The following is a 16989-nucleotide window of genomic DNA, read 5'->3' as shown; positions in this document are numbered from 1 at the left end:
AGCTAGTGGTGGGTGTGATCTATCCAGCTCTACATCAACAACAGAGTTAAAGTCCCCCCCAAGTAGGATCGTGCCAGCCAAGACCGTTGCCAGTTTACCAGATAAGCGTGCAAAGAAGGCAGTCTGGTCTATATTCGGGGCGTAAATACTACATAGCGTCAAGTCCCTCCCATCTAAACGGCCCTGCACTGCCACAAACCTCCCCTCGGGATCCACCATTGTAGTCAGGGGTTGGAAGGGAACTCCCGCTCTCACCCATATCAGAACCTCCCGTGCAAAGGCAGAAAAGGTAGTATAAAACAATTGACCCCGCCATCTGCGCTGTAAGGCCCGCCCCTCAGTCTGATCAAGATGCGTTTCCTGCACAAAAGCCACCTGGATCCCCCTGCGCACCAGATAGGCATGCACTTTGTGGCGCTTCATCATGGAGTTTAGTCCCCTCACATTCCAGGTGATACATTTCAGTTCAGGTAGGGTCCCCATTCAGAATTATACATGTGAATCGACTCTTCTCTAAATCCCCGGGCGCACTGACAGTCCCATGAATCCCCAAAACAGCCCAACAAACCCCCTTTCCACCCACCCCCAGAACGGGCACTAAACCGCAGGAACCCATCCTAAGTCAAAATCCCCAATTTAAAGAAAGCCTCTGGTAGCCACCAGAGTCTCACAACTAGTGTGTGAGCGAGGGGGTTCGGCAACACAACTTCGTGGACAATGAATCTCTCGTGATCAGGTAACCCAACCTCCCAGATAACTCCACTGCTGTCCCATAGCTCCAGGCACCCAGCATAAACCCTTTCCAAGCAATTATTGCCATCATCACATTAAACCCCCAACCTCATAAACCACACCTTCCTCCCCCCGCTCCATATCTGTAATCACATTCTCGTACTATAACACAATGGGAGGGGTACAAGGGTCACTCGTCCAAAAGGCCATCCGCAGTCCTCGGTGTGACATGAGGCAGTGCTTGGTCACCGCCCCTGAACCCTCCGACGTTCCATCACCGATCCCCTTCGGGACCCAGAATCCACTGCAGAAGTAGAGGTCACCACCCTGGAGATAGTGGAAACCGCCCTGAAGGCCTACTTGCGTTCCAGTTCAGTTTGTGACTCAGAGGGCATCCGTGCCGGTTGTCTCCTGTTCCGTCGGCTCTGCCTAGGTTTCAGTGCAGCGTTCTGCAGCTCTTCATGGGCCATGTGAGCATACGTCCCGGCCTTGTAAGACTCCAACCAGTTCCACACTTCCTCAGGAGTATTGTAGAAGGATTTGCCTTCTAACATTATCCGTAGGCGGGCTGGAAAAAAGAGAGAGTATCGGATACCCTCCTCACGAAGAGCCTTCTTTACCGCTAAAAATGAGGAGCGGTGGCCTGAACCTCAAAAGAATAGTAGGGGTAGATGGAAACGCTTGCGTTGTCCACTTGGTAGGGCCCCATCGCTTTCGCGTGCTGCAGGATCAGGTCTCTATCCTTGTAGTGTAGAAGGCGCGCTACAACTAGTCGAGGAGGTCGCCCAGGTAAGCATGAGCGAATTTTGCGGATCTCGCGTTCGCGAATTTTGCGGATTTGCGGATTCGCAATCCGCAAAATCCGCGAATTCCCGCGAATTTGCGGATTTTTTTTTTTTTTGTGTTCGCCCGTGTTTCTGCCAGTTCGCGAGGGTTTTGTACACTTTCGCAAATTGCGAACTTACCTGTCGGGTCGCAAGTTTCGCGAACTTGTTGTTTCTACGTGTCCAGCCTGTTTGGGACACTCTTCTTCATCACTGCCACTCTCTGTCACCACTGCCACTCTCTGACTACTCATGCCACCCTCTGGCCCACCCATGCCACCCTCTGTTTCATCACCACACCCTCTGGTTGTCCAGTGTACATTATTTTCGGCAAAGCAAAGCACACCTTCCCTGCCTCAAGTGACCTGAATTAATTTGGGGCTGATTCATGTGTCACAGAATATTTTTTTAGCTGGCACCTGCTTCCTTAGTGCGCCCTGATTAGTGATCTTTTGCACTTGCTAAGTGCTTTCATTGTTGCAAAATTAGTTACAACACCTGCCCTGCCCCAACTGACAATAATGAATTAGGGGCTGATTAATGGATTTTAACTTCCAGCCTGGCTCCTGCTTGTCTCCCTTAGCTGTAATTCAGGACCTTTGTGGCATATGTGTAACTATTCTGAGGTTCAGAGCAGGGTCACATACTAGTTTCAACTGGCAACTGAACTCTGGAGGGGCCCCTCAGGAAGCACTCCAGGAAATGGCTACTAATGATGAGCCTGAACTTTTGAACCTGGTAAGTAGTTACTTTCAGTTTTGCTAAAATCGTATTTCTGCAATTTTGCACTTATTCGCGGGGCGCGAACTCACGCGAACAGTGCGAGCAGTGCGAGCAAAATCCGCTGCTCGCGGATTTGCGGATTTTGCGGGAAATTCGCAAATCTCGCGGATTGCGGATTTCCCGAAAATCCGCAAAATCCGCGAGCGGAACGGATTTTCCGCCCACGCCTACGCCCAGGCGCTGGGGGACGGGCCGGGACCCGGTGAGCCCGTTCTACAGTATAAAATTGAGTCAGCCCCTCAGGAGCAACCACCTCCCGCAGCCAGGTTTCCAGGTAGTTCACCATATCAACCCCCTCAACTTTTTCTGGCAAACCTACCACACGTATGTTGTTATGCCGATTGGGGCCTTGCGCGTCCTCTGCCCTTTTTTCTAGGAGCTGTACTCTCCTCTGCAGGTCTCCCAGGGTGGCATCTGTCGCCTTTTGGACTGGTGCTAGCTAATCCAGCGTTGCTTCGGCTTGCGTGACACGTCTGCCACCCTCCCGTGGTCTGCCCGCAAGAGTCCCAATCCTGTGGACACCTGAGCGATGTCATGATGTAAGGCCTCCCTCGTGTCGGCAATGGCCTTCAGGAGCTGCTCCATCTGGCGCTTCTGTAGTCTCGCTGTGGGGTCTCCGAACAGGCCCAGGTCTCGGTCTCCGTGCAGGTCCGCCGCAGGGTCTGGGGGCATCGCTCCCGGTTTCGGGCGCAGTTTCCCCATTGTGCCGGCGCTCATTCAATGTACGGCCCCTGTGCCTGCGAAGGTCCCCTCAAGATAGGTTCGTTGGGAGCCCCCCCAATAGCAGCAGCTCGTACCTCTGAGCCCGGAAGCGATAGGGCCCCTCCTATCAGCAGGTTCCCCGCTGCCGCGCCGGATGACCTTCAGGGCTCCAAAGTGTCCATATGTGGCCCTGCTCGTCGGGCGTCTCAGGAAAGCTCAGGACCACTCCAGGCGACCCGCAGAGCCCCCAGAAGCAGAATCAGAGGCGACCAAGCTGTGTCGATGGCTGTGCCAATCTCAGTCCCTCACCTGTGCCCCAATTCAGATGTGATCGCGAGCTACAGCCAATCCTCCAGCTGCGCAGGCGGGCCCACTCTATCTCGTCGGGGTCCCAACACAGCACCAATGTCTGCCTAGTCGTAGAGTTCCAGAGCTCTCCTACCGTTGATATTGCCCCCGGCCAAAGAGGCGGAGCTCCGCTAGCACCCCCGGGTCCCCCGCCGCTAGTACACAGTCCGTCGAGGGCTGCCAACAAATCACCCAACTCTTCAACCAGAGTCACAGGGGGCAGCACTTGGGCAGTGGGGTGAATTGTGTGACTCTCGCACCCGGTGCCCGCCGGTACCCCGGTTCAGCAGGCCGGGCCGCCTCCAACCGAGCAGTTATTCAACTTCGCCAGGTAGACCCCGCGACTGCCCAGTCAGGGCTCAGGCCAAATGCTCCAGCCCTTGTAAGCGCTCAGTGCTGCCCCACAAAGGCAGCAGCAGGGGCCCTCTGCGGCGCAGCCGGTGCTCACCACTACTCCGCTCGCTCAGGGCATATAGCTGGACGGGCCGCTGGAGGTCTCTGCAACCGCCGGGGCCCAGCAGGCCACACCATCAACCTCACCTCAATGCCCGAGCATCACGGGAATGCAGTGCCCCTTCTGCCCACCGAGGCCACAGCAGGGCACCGCTGGAATCTCTGGTCACCCCAAGACCTCTCGCATCGCCGGTATCTTTATTTTATGTAGTCCGCCGGTACACCGGCTCCCGCTGTGGGTTGTGGCCGGCCTGCACGCACTCCAGCCCGGATAGCTCCACACTTGAGGCCTGGGATGAGCCTTGTTGCGTTGGCCTTGTATATTTCCCGACCAGCATAAGCAAATTCAAACCCTGCTCTACTGTCCCCAGACATGGTGGTCATTATATGTTCTCTATTGACCCTAAGTACTCCCTTAAACGTCTGATCATCGTCACCTATATTGGACTCCCCTTATCCCAGGTATTTGCACCGCTTATTGCCAATTCCTTATTGTTACGATTTTGTGAGCTGAAATATGCCTGTCCTTAAAATGGTGGCTCCATAAGCAATTTGGGGCACACTTTTTCTGGACTTCTTATGAAGCGTACGGCTAGTGAGGTTTACATGCAAGCGTTATGGATGCATTGCACTCAGCCTTTAGGAGAGTTCAAATAAGGAGACAACTACAGCCTCCCAAGGTCTTGCAAACTGAGCTGATCAGTGCCCGACTTTAAAATGGCTGCGGTATGAAGACATTAAAATCGCCTGTTTCTTATATCGAGCATTGTTATCCAAGCCTACATACAGGAACCTTTTTACAGCGCTTGCGTTTCATGAGGAGCGTTTCATTTCACAACCGATTATTTTTTTTTTTTTAAATGTGTTTTTTGGGGGGTTTTTTGTTGCTTCGGTTATCCTCATTCATGCCCACAAAACTTGCTAAAGCCCTAGTTCCCGACTGTCTGACTTTAATCTGCCGTCCGTCAGCTGCTATCTGGCATATCCTTATTTTTATACAGCGATCGAAGAGTGCATCATTACTCAAGTACCTATTCCATCACAATGGCGAGCCTTTTCCAAAACCAAAACAGATGCAGGAACTCTGGGACCCAGAGCCAGTCTACACGATGTCATCGATCTGGGACTTTCAATCTTAGGAGTGCAGCATTGGACCCTGGTAGCAGAATTGGCTTCCGTCTGCTCCCCGTCTGCCCCAGCCTGGATGGGCCACCCATTCCCTTTTCTGCCACCCACTGCCAGTCTATAGAGTAGAGATGAACTATGAGAGGCTTTTGTCGACATTGAACTAGGAGGTCCCAGTCACCACACCCTAATCTTAGTAGTACCACCTTAGACCTCTCAGGCTCCCCTTGTGGATTCACCCCTCTACCAGATCCCCCTACATATCCATTAACCCTCACCTAACCATTTGACCTTGTGGCGCACCTTGATGATGGCTGTGGCCTACTGGAATCATTATCGTGCCACGTCATGTTCCACCCAAACTTACCACGTCTTGTGCCACTTTAACTTGATCCTGAACGTTATGGAGAGCCTATGCCTGCGCCCTCTGACGTATGTATCCTCTACAGAGAACCCTGCGGTCCACGAGTTGGCCTTCATTGGGTTCATGATCTTCTCCCTCAGCCTCATGATTCTGAACTATCTCCCGAGGATGATGACTGGGTTAAACACTGTTAGTTCTTGGCATCATCCTCTGCACCCAAGAACTTAATATGAAAACATCTGGATTGCTGATGTGCAGCTAACTATAAACTTCTGTGAATTATGAAAAAAAATAATTTGAATTACTAATTGTGTGCTTCATGTCCTGGATGGCAAAACTTCTGGAATGGCCTGTGCTAGGCTTTTACCTTGAGAGATGGGGCAAACCGATGTCCACAGAGAGAAAACAGTCTGTGCCCCAAACTGATGCTGTTTGTTCCCATTTAGTACACTTTCTTTCTTTGTCTACTTCCTTTGCTCCTATCTCCTCTCACCTGAATCTCTCCCCTTGCCTGCTACACCCCCTAGCCCCCTGTTCTTTTGTGCCCTTTGACTAAGCACTCCTTCTACCCTTGTTGGGGAAAGATCCAATATTTATACTCTGGAGTCTCAGCGAACCCGCTGAGAGAGCCCACAGCTCCTAGGGAGCCACTCACAGTTGAGGTATGGTATGGCACTCCCTCTCCCCTTTTTGGGGAAGGATCCAGTATGTAGCCCTTGGAGTCTCAGAGACCCCTCTGAGAGAGTCCACTGCGTATAGGAAGCCTCTCGCAACAGAGATAGGGAAATGATACCACTTCCCCTGGGATCACAGCTTACTGGATTTTGGACGCAGCTTTGACTCGTCTACCGGTTTGTGTCCCCGTCACCCTCCCCCTCCTCTTTCCATGCTGTGTCTCTCACCCTTCCCTCCTTCCTTTTCTGTCTACTTCCCCTGCTCCTACCCACTTCCCTGAACCTCTACCCTTGCCTGCTTTTTCCCTTACGTATAGGTCCTTTTTTGTTTGCCTCAACCTTACATGTAACTATGTTGCCGTGCTCTAATAACTGTGTAACGATGTAACCTGCAACTATGGTCTGATACTCATGTAAAGCGCTCAGATACCTTCTGGTCTAGCCAGCGCTATATAAAACCTTTAAAATAAAATAAATAAAACTACATAATTGTCCTCTTCGTCTCCTTACCTTGAAGACCGCTTTCCTGCTTGCTATCACATCTGCTCGCAGGGTGAGTGAGCTTCAGGCTCTTTCCTCCAAGCCTCCTATTATTGTGGTTCATTCAGACAAAGTGGTCCTTCGCGCTAGGCCATCTTTTCTGCCCAAAGTGGTTACCTCTTACCATATAGGTAAGACCATCTAATTGCCCACCTTCTTCCCGCCTCCGCACCCTTCCAAAGAGGAGGAGAGACTCCAAAGTCTGGACCCAAAACATGCGCTGTCATTCTACCTTGACCACACTAAATATTTCCGGGCGGACTATCAACTCTTTGTGGGTTATGTGGGCACCAAGAAAGGTTGGGCCGTGCACAAACATACCATCTCTCGATGGGTTGTCCTATGCATCAAAATATGCTAGTCTTTGGCGTAAAAGGAACCTCCAGTGGGACTGCTCTCACACTCTACCAGGGCAACTACATCCTCTACTGATTTGGGAAGAGGAGTACTGTTGATTGACATCTGCCAGGCAGCCATGTAGGCATCCCTGCACACATTCACAAAACCTTTCTGCCTGGATAGCCAAGTCTGGAGAGATGGCTTTTTATGCTGATCTGTTTTCCAGGACTTTCTGATGTGAACTTAGGTCGCAGACCCACCTCCGGGGTTGGCATTGCTGGGGTATATATTCTAAGGTAATGAATCTATACCTAATGGTCTCTTTCAAATGAACAAGTTACTTACCTTCAGTAACGATGTAAGAGACATACATTAGTTATAGATTCCTTATATCCCCACCCATCCTCCCCATTCTGCAAACTGACTTCTACGGATAGGGACTCCCTTGCAGGGCCGTAGTTTTGTGCACTAGTGGTCAGTGTCTTGCATGGCTCTGCGCTTCTGGCATGGAAAGTCGTGTCAGAACTGATGTCAGCGCGCAGGGGCAGCATCGAAGTAGACACCGTAAGGTCATCCCAGCTACCGCGATGCAGACGACGGACGCAGAGTCGACCAACGCCACCTACAGGGGTACTGCTACAGAAAATTCTCTGAAGCCAGTCTGACGCCTGGGGGTAATTCTAAGGTAAGGAATCTATAACTAATGTATGTTTCTAATAGATACATAGTTACTGAAGGTAAGTAAGTTGTTCTTCAGGTTTAGGGTACCAGCAGAGGGGAAGGGGGTCAGCTGGTCCTGTAAGGGCCACTACCGGGCCAGTGGGAAAGGGCGCATATACCAGTTAAGCTGGAGCACTTGGAGTTCTGCTTCAGGGTTACACTGGAAGGCAAGATGCAGAGTTGTGAGCTTGGTTTTCTTTTGGCTTCATGTTGGGTTATGAATGTCCTCAGGCGACATACTGGATCGAGAATTTGAGATCATCAAAGCATTACAGGTGGTGCATGGTCCAAACTGATCATCTACAGAATTTGCAGAAATCACCGGTTCTGGTGGTACCCAAGAAGAGGCCCGTGTGTTTCTTCAGATTCAGTACTCATCTTAGCCGCAGGGTAGTTCAGTTAACAATTACATTTCACAGGAGTTGTCATTGGTTTCTTATGCAATTGTGGATGAAGCCTTGTTGGTGAGGAAGGCGGCCCCGGAGCATACATGGCAAAGTGCTTTTGCAGTGTACATGGGTTTTCATATTATCACTCACTACTTGGATGTCTGTTCCTAGTTGAGTCGCCAGACCCAGCTGTGTTTGTTGACTTCTTGGAATCTTTTCCTGGAGATTGTGGAGGTCTTGGGGGGGTTCAACTGGCACCTGAGAAAACAGTAACAGTGGGCCCACAAAAAAACTATCTGTAAAAATAATTGACCCTGACTAGATGGGCGGTTTCAAGAGGAAAAACGTAGGGTTCTTTTACAAATGTTGGATGAGATGCTGGAGAAGAAGGCAACAATGGTAAGAGACATTCGTATTTTGTTGAGCCATCTTACTTTTGCCTGCAGGGTTATAAAAGCTGGGTGTTTGGCTTTGCCAGAACAGCAAATGCCACATCAAAGGCAACGATTGACTGTGGGAATTAAAGCAGACTTACGTGCTTGGAGAGTGTTCCCGCAGCATTTTCATGACATTCCACTGGAAGGCATTGGGGAGGAAGTGGAGTGGTCATTACAATTTTCTTTGATGTCACGACTGAGGCAGTTTGTTTTTCTAAGGGAGGAAGTGGTGTGTGGAGGAATGGCCGGAAGCTTGGAAACATGTGGCAGGCACATTACAATTTTGGAATTATTTCCTTTGGTGGTAGCTTTGGCATTGAGGGAAAACACTTTCAGGAACAAGAGTGTCTTTTAGTGTGGATAAAATGGCAGTAGAGAGCTAGTTGTCGCTCTTGTCTTTAGTCCACCATCTTGCGAAACAGCAGACATTCTACTGCCGTCCCTTGGTGCTGTGACTGCATCGCCCCTCCGACCCCACTTAATGGAACTCTGCTCTCCTGGTTTTTGGGTCTTGACCTGAGAGAATCTACTATTTGTATATATATGTATATAGGGATAACTCTAACCACTAGTATATGTAGTAGACCTTTATACTGTCTATCATTCCTATGTGACCCTTAGAGTTTATCCATTTGTATCTCTTCCTTGAGGGACTTTACAACTTGTACATTTGCAATTCTTATTATTATTATTTTTTTCTGTTTGTATCTCTTCCTTGTGTGACTCTACAACTTGTACATTTGCAATGTTTTCTGTTTGTATCTTTTATGTAACTCATGTAATCCTAAATCCTTATGTATCGCAACTAGTTCTTATGTAAAGCGCTCTGACACCTTCGGGTAATGTTTGCGCTATATAAAATCGCATTAAATAAATAAATTAATCAATTAATAAAGTTACTTCGGGTTTTCGTGCTGGGCTACTTGAATTCAGTGTTACTTTTTAGCAAAGGCATGTTCCAGGCGTGGATAATGACTTTGCGGATGCTCTGTCTCATTCACAGTGGCCGAGATGTTATGGTCTAGTGACGGTTTGGCAGTTTTCGTATATAGGAACTGATTGAGGGAAGATGAGTGCGGGTTTGCACAAGGAGGACGTGCAAGTGAAGGAAAGAGAGATTAAACTGGGGGTTGTGAGCAGTAAGACTGACTAGATGGGGAAAGGCAAGAAGGTTGTTCTCAGTAGATGCCTAGTGGAGGAGGTTTTCTCCATTGGCTTGGTAGAGGTTTTAAGGGATTGTGGTTAGTGAGGTTACGGCTTTCAGTCATGCAGATAGGTCAAGATTATTGGGGTGGTCAAGTTTTTGCGGTTTTAAGGAAGTAACTGAGAATGTTGAATTTACCGGTGGAGGAGTTTGGAACAGACTTGTTCCAGACTGGAGTGGCCACAGAGGCAGATTTACAGGGATGTCATTAGGAGAGAATAAAAGGTCTTGGAAGGTTGAAGTCTGATTTCTTTGGTAGGCATGTGGAACTTGAATTGGTGATGTATTGTGAGAGTTGAGGGGCTGATTGGTTTGGGACCTTAATGGGTTTTCTATTTTATTGTTTCCTTTTATGGTCTTGGCAGAATCACAGAGGGGTTACGTTTCAGTCTGGATGTGTAGACACTATTTCATAAGGTGGGTGGCATGGCGTCAATGCCAGGATACCCTCGCGGGTGATAGTGTACTTTGCCAATACACATAATATAGTGGCAGGCGTCACAGAGGAAATATGGCTGTTAGTTGGGTTTCTGTCATCTGAAAATTCAAGTCAAATGGTTTGGAAAAAGGACATTAGTTAAAGACAGAGAAACAAGGTTGGTTATGCTGCGATATGGACGGATCAGCTCTGGGGTAGAGGGGGTTACAGAGCTCAGTTTTGTGTATAGTTTATCAGGTTAAGTGGGACACAGCTAGTTGGTTCTCAAATTGTGAAAGGTTTGCTTGGAGGGAATAGCTGATGAAATCCAAGAGAGTTGTTATTGGGGGAGGCAGTTGGATTGTCTGTTTAATTGATGTATTAGTGAAGCTGATATTAGTAGCATGTATGGCGTTGACCAAGGCTTTCAGTTTGTGATGCGCACCCATCTCGTTAAAGCAGCCTTTTCACACAGTCATGTTTCTACTGTCTATGGTATTCTACTGTCACCTGAGGGTACATTTTCTCTTGCAGTAAAGACTTAGTGGAGACAACAGTGAACCACTTTATGTATTTGAAGCAGCGCTAAATGGAAACTTCCTGGGGGGGGGGGGGGGTGTAACTCTTTTGTTGGCTGCATAACCCACACAAGTAGATGTATTCTTATTCTTCCTGCTGGCTGTCAATGATTTCCAGCATGCAGAGGTCCTGTTAAGGGACCCAACCTTCCTGGCATGAAAGTCTCATGCGGGGGATCAGTGAGAGCCTACTGAAAAGATCTCTGTACCGAGGCTATATAATAGGGTTGGCCATCAATAATGGAGGTAGTGAGATGAAATTAAGGGCTCTGGTCTTCCATAGTACATACAGACAATATTTATAAAACAACCAGACCAGAGGCAAAGGAGTGTGCCAAAGAAATTAGTTATTGCTGAATTGCAATGAGAGAGCTAGTTTAACTTTATCTTAGAGTATGCCCGTTCATAGGACTCAAGACCTTCACCCACCAAATAACGGATGTCCTGTGAACAGGCATACCTACATTGCTAGTGATTAGATGTCTTACTGCAGACCGTTGTGATGGGGGATTGAAGTTGCCAGGAGGCAAGGCAAACCATAAGTGTGGAATATTTCACAGCGGTTTTCAGTGCAGGGGATTATGCGAGATTACACCCAAGCGATCATGGCCATATTGTGTATTATTGCACTGGCAGGGCAATAATTAGTTGAGAGAGTCAGTAGCACTCTGTGAATTTAAACATACTGAGGCGCATGGCTGACTGGGTGTGGGATTGTCATTGTTGGACTTACAAACACGCTTGCCCACCATCAACGATTCATTCTGCATTGCCACCTCCCTATGAGCAAAAACAAAGATGCAAACAAGGGGATAATATATACAAAACATGTGCAAAGGTTTTAAAAAAATATATATCATATTGATTTTAATATTCACAACAATAAAAAAAACAAGAACATGACAATACTAATAAATCCAGCAGCCATCAATAGAGCAACCACCACTCGGTCTCCTCCCACCCCGCTGCCATTCCCCTCGCTCCCACTCTGAGGAGTGACCCCCAGAATACCAAACCAACCCGGTAGTGCAACCCCACCACCTCCTGGCCAAAGCGTAGGTCTCTCCCCACCCATGTCCCCTATATTTTCTAGTATTTGCACATGCAGCCCCAACCAACCCTCCTACGCCATTCTTTCCTTCACTCTACACAATTCCATCCCTCCCCACCACTCCGCTAATCTTGGGCAGAGCAGGCTGCTCCGGTGCCTTGCAATTTCTCTTTGCCACTACATAGCCTAAGTTGATCAATAACTTCTTGTGAGAAGAAGCCCCTGAGTCTCTCCAGATCCCCAACAACACCCACGACGAGGTCAGCGGCAAAGACACCCCGTGACCTCGCCCCAATAATAATAATAATAATAATAATCCACATTTGTAAAAAGCGAACAATCATCCGTCCAGGGTCTCTAGGCGCTGGGGCCGTCGGGAAAATAAAGCAAGCTATTGCCCAGAGTCACATGGTGCTGGGCTAATGTGCCGCTGGCGCCGGGGATCGAACCGCGATCCCCAGATTCCAGCATCAGTCGCCCTGGCCGCGGTGCCACACCTCTCCCCTCGCCCCAAGTGTTTCATCACGCCGTCCCAAAAGGGTCGAATGTTCATGCAGTCTCACAGTGTGTGAAAGAAAATACCTCTGATGTAAAGTATTTATAAGACCGTATTAAGCATCTGTTGCATATTAAATACTTATGATTGCATGTCAATTCAGTTAAGTGAAGAAACGTGTATCGAGAGATGTACAAAAAGAACGCTGGTAAAGCACAGCGAGTTTACCGGTGTAATCCTTCTAAAACTACAGGAGCAGCAGTAAAACATGCTAGAAAGTTGCATAAAAAATGGTCTGGGAGAAGGAAAGAATGGGCTAAAATCTTTCAGTTACCAAAGGATCCTGATCATGTGCGTTTTTGGGCCCACATTAATAAATTAAAAAACAGTTATGTGGTCCGGGAAAATGGGGTCTCAGCAGCAGCTTGGGTGCGCCATATTGAGGAGATATGTGAATGAATGAATGAATGAATTCGGATTTCTAAAGCGCGGGTAGCTGCCCTGAGGCGTCCAAGCGCTGAGAATATTGCTGAGGTTTAAGTTGGAAGGAAGGCAGATTCAGCTTCATTGATTATGCAGTAAACAGTAGCGTTTTCAGCTGTTTGCGGAAGGAGAGAATGTCAGGGTTTGATCTGAGATGCTGAGGCAAGGCGTTCCACTTTTTTGCGACATTGTAGGAGAAGGAACGGCCTCCGGACCTTGATTTCTTTATTTGCGGCACAGTGGCTAGATTAGCAGAGGTGGAACGCAGCTGTCTAGTGGGTAGGTAGGGTGTGATGAGAGGGAGATTGATAGCCGGACCTCGAGACCAGAAAGTCTGGTGTGCGATGCAGAGTGATTTGAAATCTACTCTTTCCTTTACGGGGAGCCAGTGCAGTATCCTTAGTCCTGGTTTTACTGAGGATCTGCGGGGGATTTGTAAAAGTGTTCTGGCTGCGCAGTTCTGTATTAATTGTAGTTTGCGTAAAGTGAAGTCAGGAGCTCCGAGATACAATGCGTTTCCATAGTCCAGCCGCGATTGGATCAGGCCCAGGACTACGGTTTTTCTTGCTTCAAAGGGGAGTAGAGGCAGGATCTTCCTGATGACTCTCAAGATGCCGAAGCAAGTGGCAGAAAGTTTTGTTGCCTGTTGGTCAAAGGACAGGGACCTGTCGAGCCAGACACCAAGGCTCTTAATAGCGTCTTTGGGAGCTGGAGCCGGACCTAAGCTGGGGGGCCAGAGAGTGTCTATGGTAGATGGTAAAGTGTGACCCAGGAGCATGAGCTCTGTCTTGTCTCCATTAAGTTTGAGACAAGACTTGGTCATCCAGCTTTTGACCGTCTCCAGGCAACCTGCGAGATCTACATTCGCCGAGGGACCGCCTGCCTGTGCCAAGGAGACCACCAGCTGGGTATCGTCCGCGTAGGTAACGATCTTAATACCAAACGGGCGGACGATCTCAGCCAGCGGCCTCATGTAGACGTTAAATAACGTCGGGCTTAGGGATGATCCCTGCGGGACTCCGCACCCCAGAGGCTTGCTGGAGGAGGTGACATTGCCCTCGTACACCTGGAAGGATCTATCGCTCAGGTAGGATTTGAGCCACTCCAGAGCTCTGTCAGATATTCCGATGTCCAGGAGACGCTGCAAGAGGATACCGTGGTTAACGGTATCGAATGCGGCGCTTAGATCGAGGAGGATGATTGCCACCGATCCTCCCCGATCTACGATTCTCCTGGACTCCTCCGTGACTGCCAGCAGTGCCGTCTCGGTCCCATGCTTGGGGCGAAAGCCAGTCTGGGATGGATCGAGCAGTTGGTATTGTTCGAGAAAAGTTGTTACTATACTGTTTATGTGTTTCTCCAGGATTTTGGCTGCCCAAGGCAGCAGGGAGATCGGGCGGAAATTGTTGAAGTTCTTGGTGTCAAGGTTAGGTTTTTTGACCAGGGCCCTCACCATAGCCTGCTTCCACGCTGTTGGTACTGTGCTGGTAGCGATCGAGGTATTGAGTACTCCAAGCAGTGTGGGAAGGATGGTTTGAATAGCCGAGACTAGAACATATGGGGGTGCTGGGTCTCTGGGGGAGCCCGACGTGTGGAGCAGACTGACAACTCAATAGAATAGAGTCTGGATCGCCCGCCACCACAATGTTATCCTTTAATGGAAAATTGGTGCCATTTAAACCAAGTCTTGCACTTCAAGAGAACTTGGAAGTTGGGCCGGGCCAGCCTGAGGAAGAGATCCAGGAGGTTCAGAGCAACTTAACAATTAGTGGGGAGATAGCAAAACTATTAAAAAAGCTGAAATCCAACCGAGCCCCTGGCCCGAATGGCTTGCCAGCCGGCCATTTTAAGAAGGCGTATGAAGAATGGGCAACAGTGCTGTCAGTTTTTTACAACTATTGTTTCTCAAAAGCTGATATACCAGATGGTTGGAGAGGTTCCATTTGATGTCCTATATTTAAGAGTGTAGATCGGACTTCAGCTGTAAATTATAGACTGGCTGCCCTACTAGATATCGAGGCAAAAGTCTATGCCCGAATTCTGTTAGAACATTTAGAACCCTGGGTGGCTGAGGAGGGCATTTTGCTGTTCTTCCAAACACGGTTCAGAGCGGGGGCATCTAAAGTAGATAATATGCAAGCTCTTTCTGTCCTCAGGCACCTTGCCCTCCAGAGGAACAGTCCACCTCTCCTGTGCAGTTTTGTAGATTACAGAGCAGCTTTTGACGGAATGGATAGGGCTATCCTCTGGAGGAAGCTTGCGGCAAGGGGTATTCCAGTGAATCTACTAAGAACTATCACATCATTATATACAGAGACCTGGCTGTGGGTGAAAACTTCTGCAACATCAGTAACAAAGAAAGTAACAACAAACTGTGGGCTAAAACAGGGTTGTGTCCTGGCACCAATGTTGTTTAACTTGTATACGGCTGACCTAGGGAAAGCACTGAACGGATGTCCCCCCGAATTAAAGCTCCGTCCGATTACATATAATTCAATACACTGATGATATTGTGGGCATGGATCATACCAAGTCAGATTTGCAAAGGGCTTTAAATGCCTTGGGTTAATTTAACAAGGCCAACCACCTATTGGTAAATCAGTCCAAAACTAAAGTCCTGATTTTCAGGGGCTACCGGAGGTAGAAGTTGCCAACCTGGCAATTGGAAGGTAAGACCATTACCACTGCAAGTCATTATAAATATCTGAGTGGGTGGTTTAGCAAATCTGGTTCTGCTGTTGCGCAAGTCAAAGCCCTTAATAAACAAGCATTGGAAATGCAATAGGTCTCGCATTAGAAAAGTTGGAGCTATTGGTCTTGTAAATGACAAATATTTTATTTATTTGTTGGTTTTTAAAATAGCTAAATTGATAGCTTTGTCATTTACAACGCCAATAGTTATAACTTTCGCGAATGTGACACCTATAGCATTTGGAATGCAACATGTTTTGTATTTAAGTGACTTAGATGGCAGCTCTGGTCGTTAGGCCACATCTCTAGAGAGAAGGAGAGTGCAGCAGGGGAGAGAAGCACAGCAATGCAATAGGTCTCGCATTAGGAAAGTTTGAGCTATTGGTATTGTAAAGGACACATTTTTTATTTATGTGCTTATTTTGAAATCGCGAAATTAATAGCTTTGTTATTTACAATGCCAATAGTTTTATCTTTCGCAAATGTGACACCTATTGTAAAACAATATGTGTTGTAGCACTGTGGGGTGTGAGGGTAGGGTGAGTGAGGGTGAGGGGGTGATGGTGAGTGAGGGTGAGGGTGTGTGAGGGTGGGTGAGGGTGAGTGAGGGTGTGGGTTAGGGGGTGTGAGGGTGAATGAGGGTGGGTGAGGAGATGAGGGTAAGGGTGTGTGAGGGTGAGGGTGAGGGGGGTGATGGTGAGAGGGTGCGAGGGTGAGGGGGGGTGAGTGTGTGTGAGGGTGTGTGAGGGTGAGGGTATGTGAGGGTGTGAGGCTGAGTGAGAGTGAGAGGGTTGTGAGGGGGGTGAGGGTGTGAGGGTGTGTGAGGATGAGGGGGTGAGGATGTGTGAGGGTGGGTGAGGGTGTGTGAGGGTGAGGGTGTGTGAGGGTGAGGGTGTGAGGCTGAGTAAGGGTGAGAGGGTTGTAAGGGGGGTGAGGGTTTCCTTTCATTTGCCTCTTTTGTGAAGGCCTATAATTTGCCACCGCAGCAATGCGGGGGAACTGCCCTCCCTCCCGCTCGAGGTAACTGAAGACAAGACATCCATCTCCCAGCCCCCTTTATTCTCCTTTCAACTGTATATACAGACGGGGCAGGCAGTTCACGCACAGGAAAGAAGCCATCTTGCCATGGAGCGACTTTATGCAATTTCTGAACTGTTTTTTTTTTTAAATGCCTACGACTTTATTATTTAAAGAGGAAATGACAGACACCTTAAAAAACTGAAGGAAGTAGGCAGAGTACTGCTCACCAATAGTCATAGTCAAAATAAATTGACAGTGCATAAAATAACCGCTGAAGCAAATAGGCGCTGAAGAAAGTAGACAGCAACTGAGATAGGGGCATTGCTGTGGGGAGGGGGGAGGAGAAATGCGACACGGCCGCAGCAGGGGGCGGAGCAGGGAGAGCGGCGATGAATAGTGTGAAGCAGCAGGGGCCTTTGAAGTGAAGCTAAGCTTCACTTCAAAGGTGTGGGAGGAGTACTGCTAAGGCAGAAATACCAGTTTGCTTACATATTTGTTCAGTTAATCAAGAAATATGTTCTTACCTATTTGGTTGTACTTTAAATATCAACCCTGAGAAAGCTAAAGGGCAAGAGACAAAGTTTTTATTTACCTATGTATAGGAGATGCTGTGGTTAT

The sequence above is a fragment of the Lissotriton vulgaris genome, unplaced genomic scaffold (genome assembly GCF_964263255.1).
Source record: "Lissotriton vulgaris unplaced genomic scaffold, aLisVul1.2 SCAFFOLD_1625, whole genome shotgun sequence".
NCBI lineage: Eukaryota > Metazoa > Chordata > Amphibia > Caudata > Salamandridae > Lissotriton > Lissotriton vulgaris.
The sequence above is the reverse complement of the archived record's forward strand: the minus strand, read 5'-3'. Positions refer to the sequence as shown.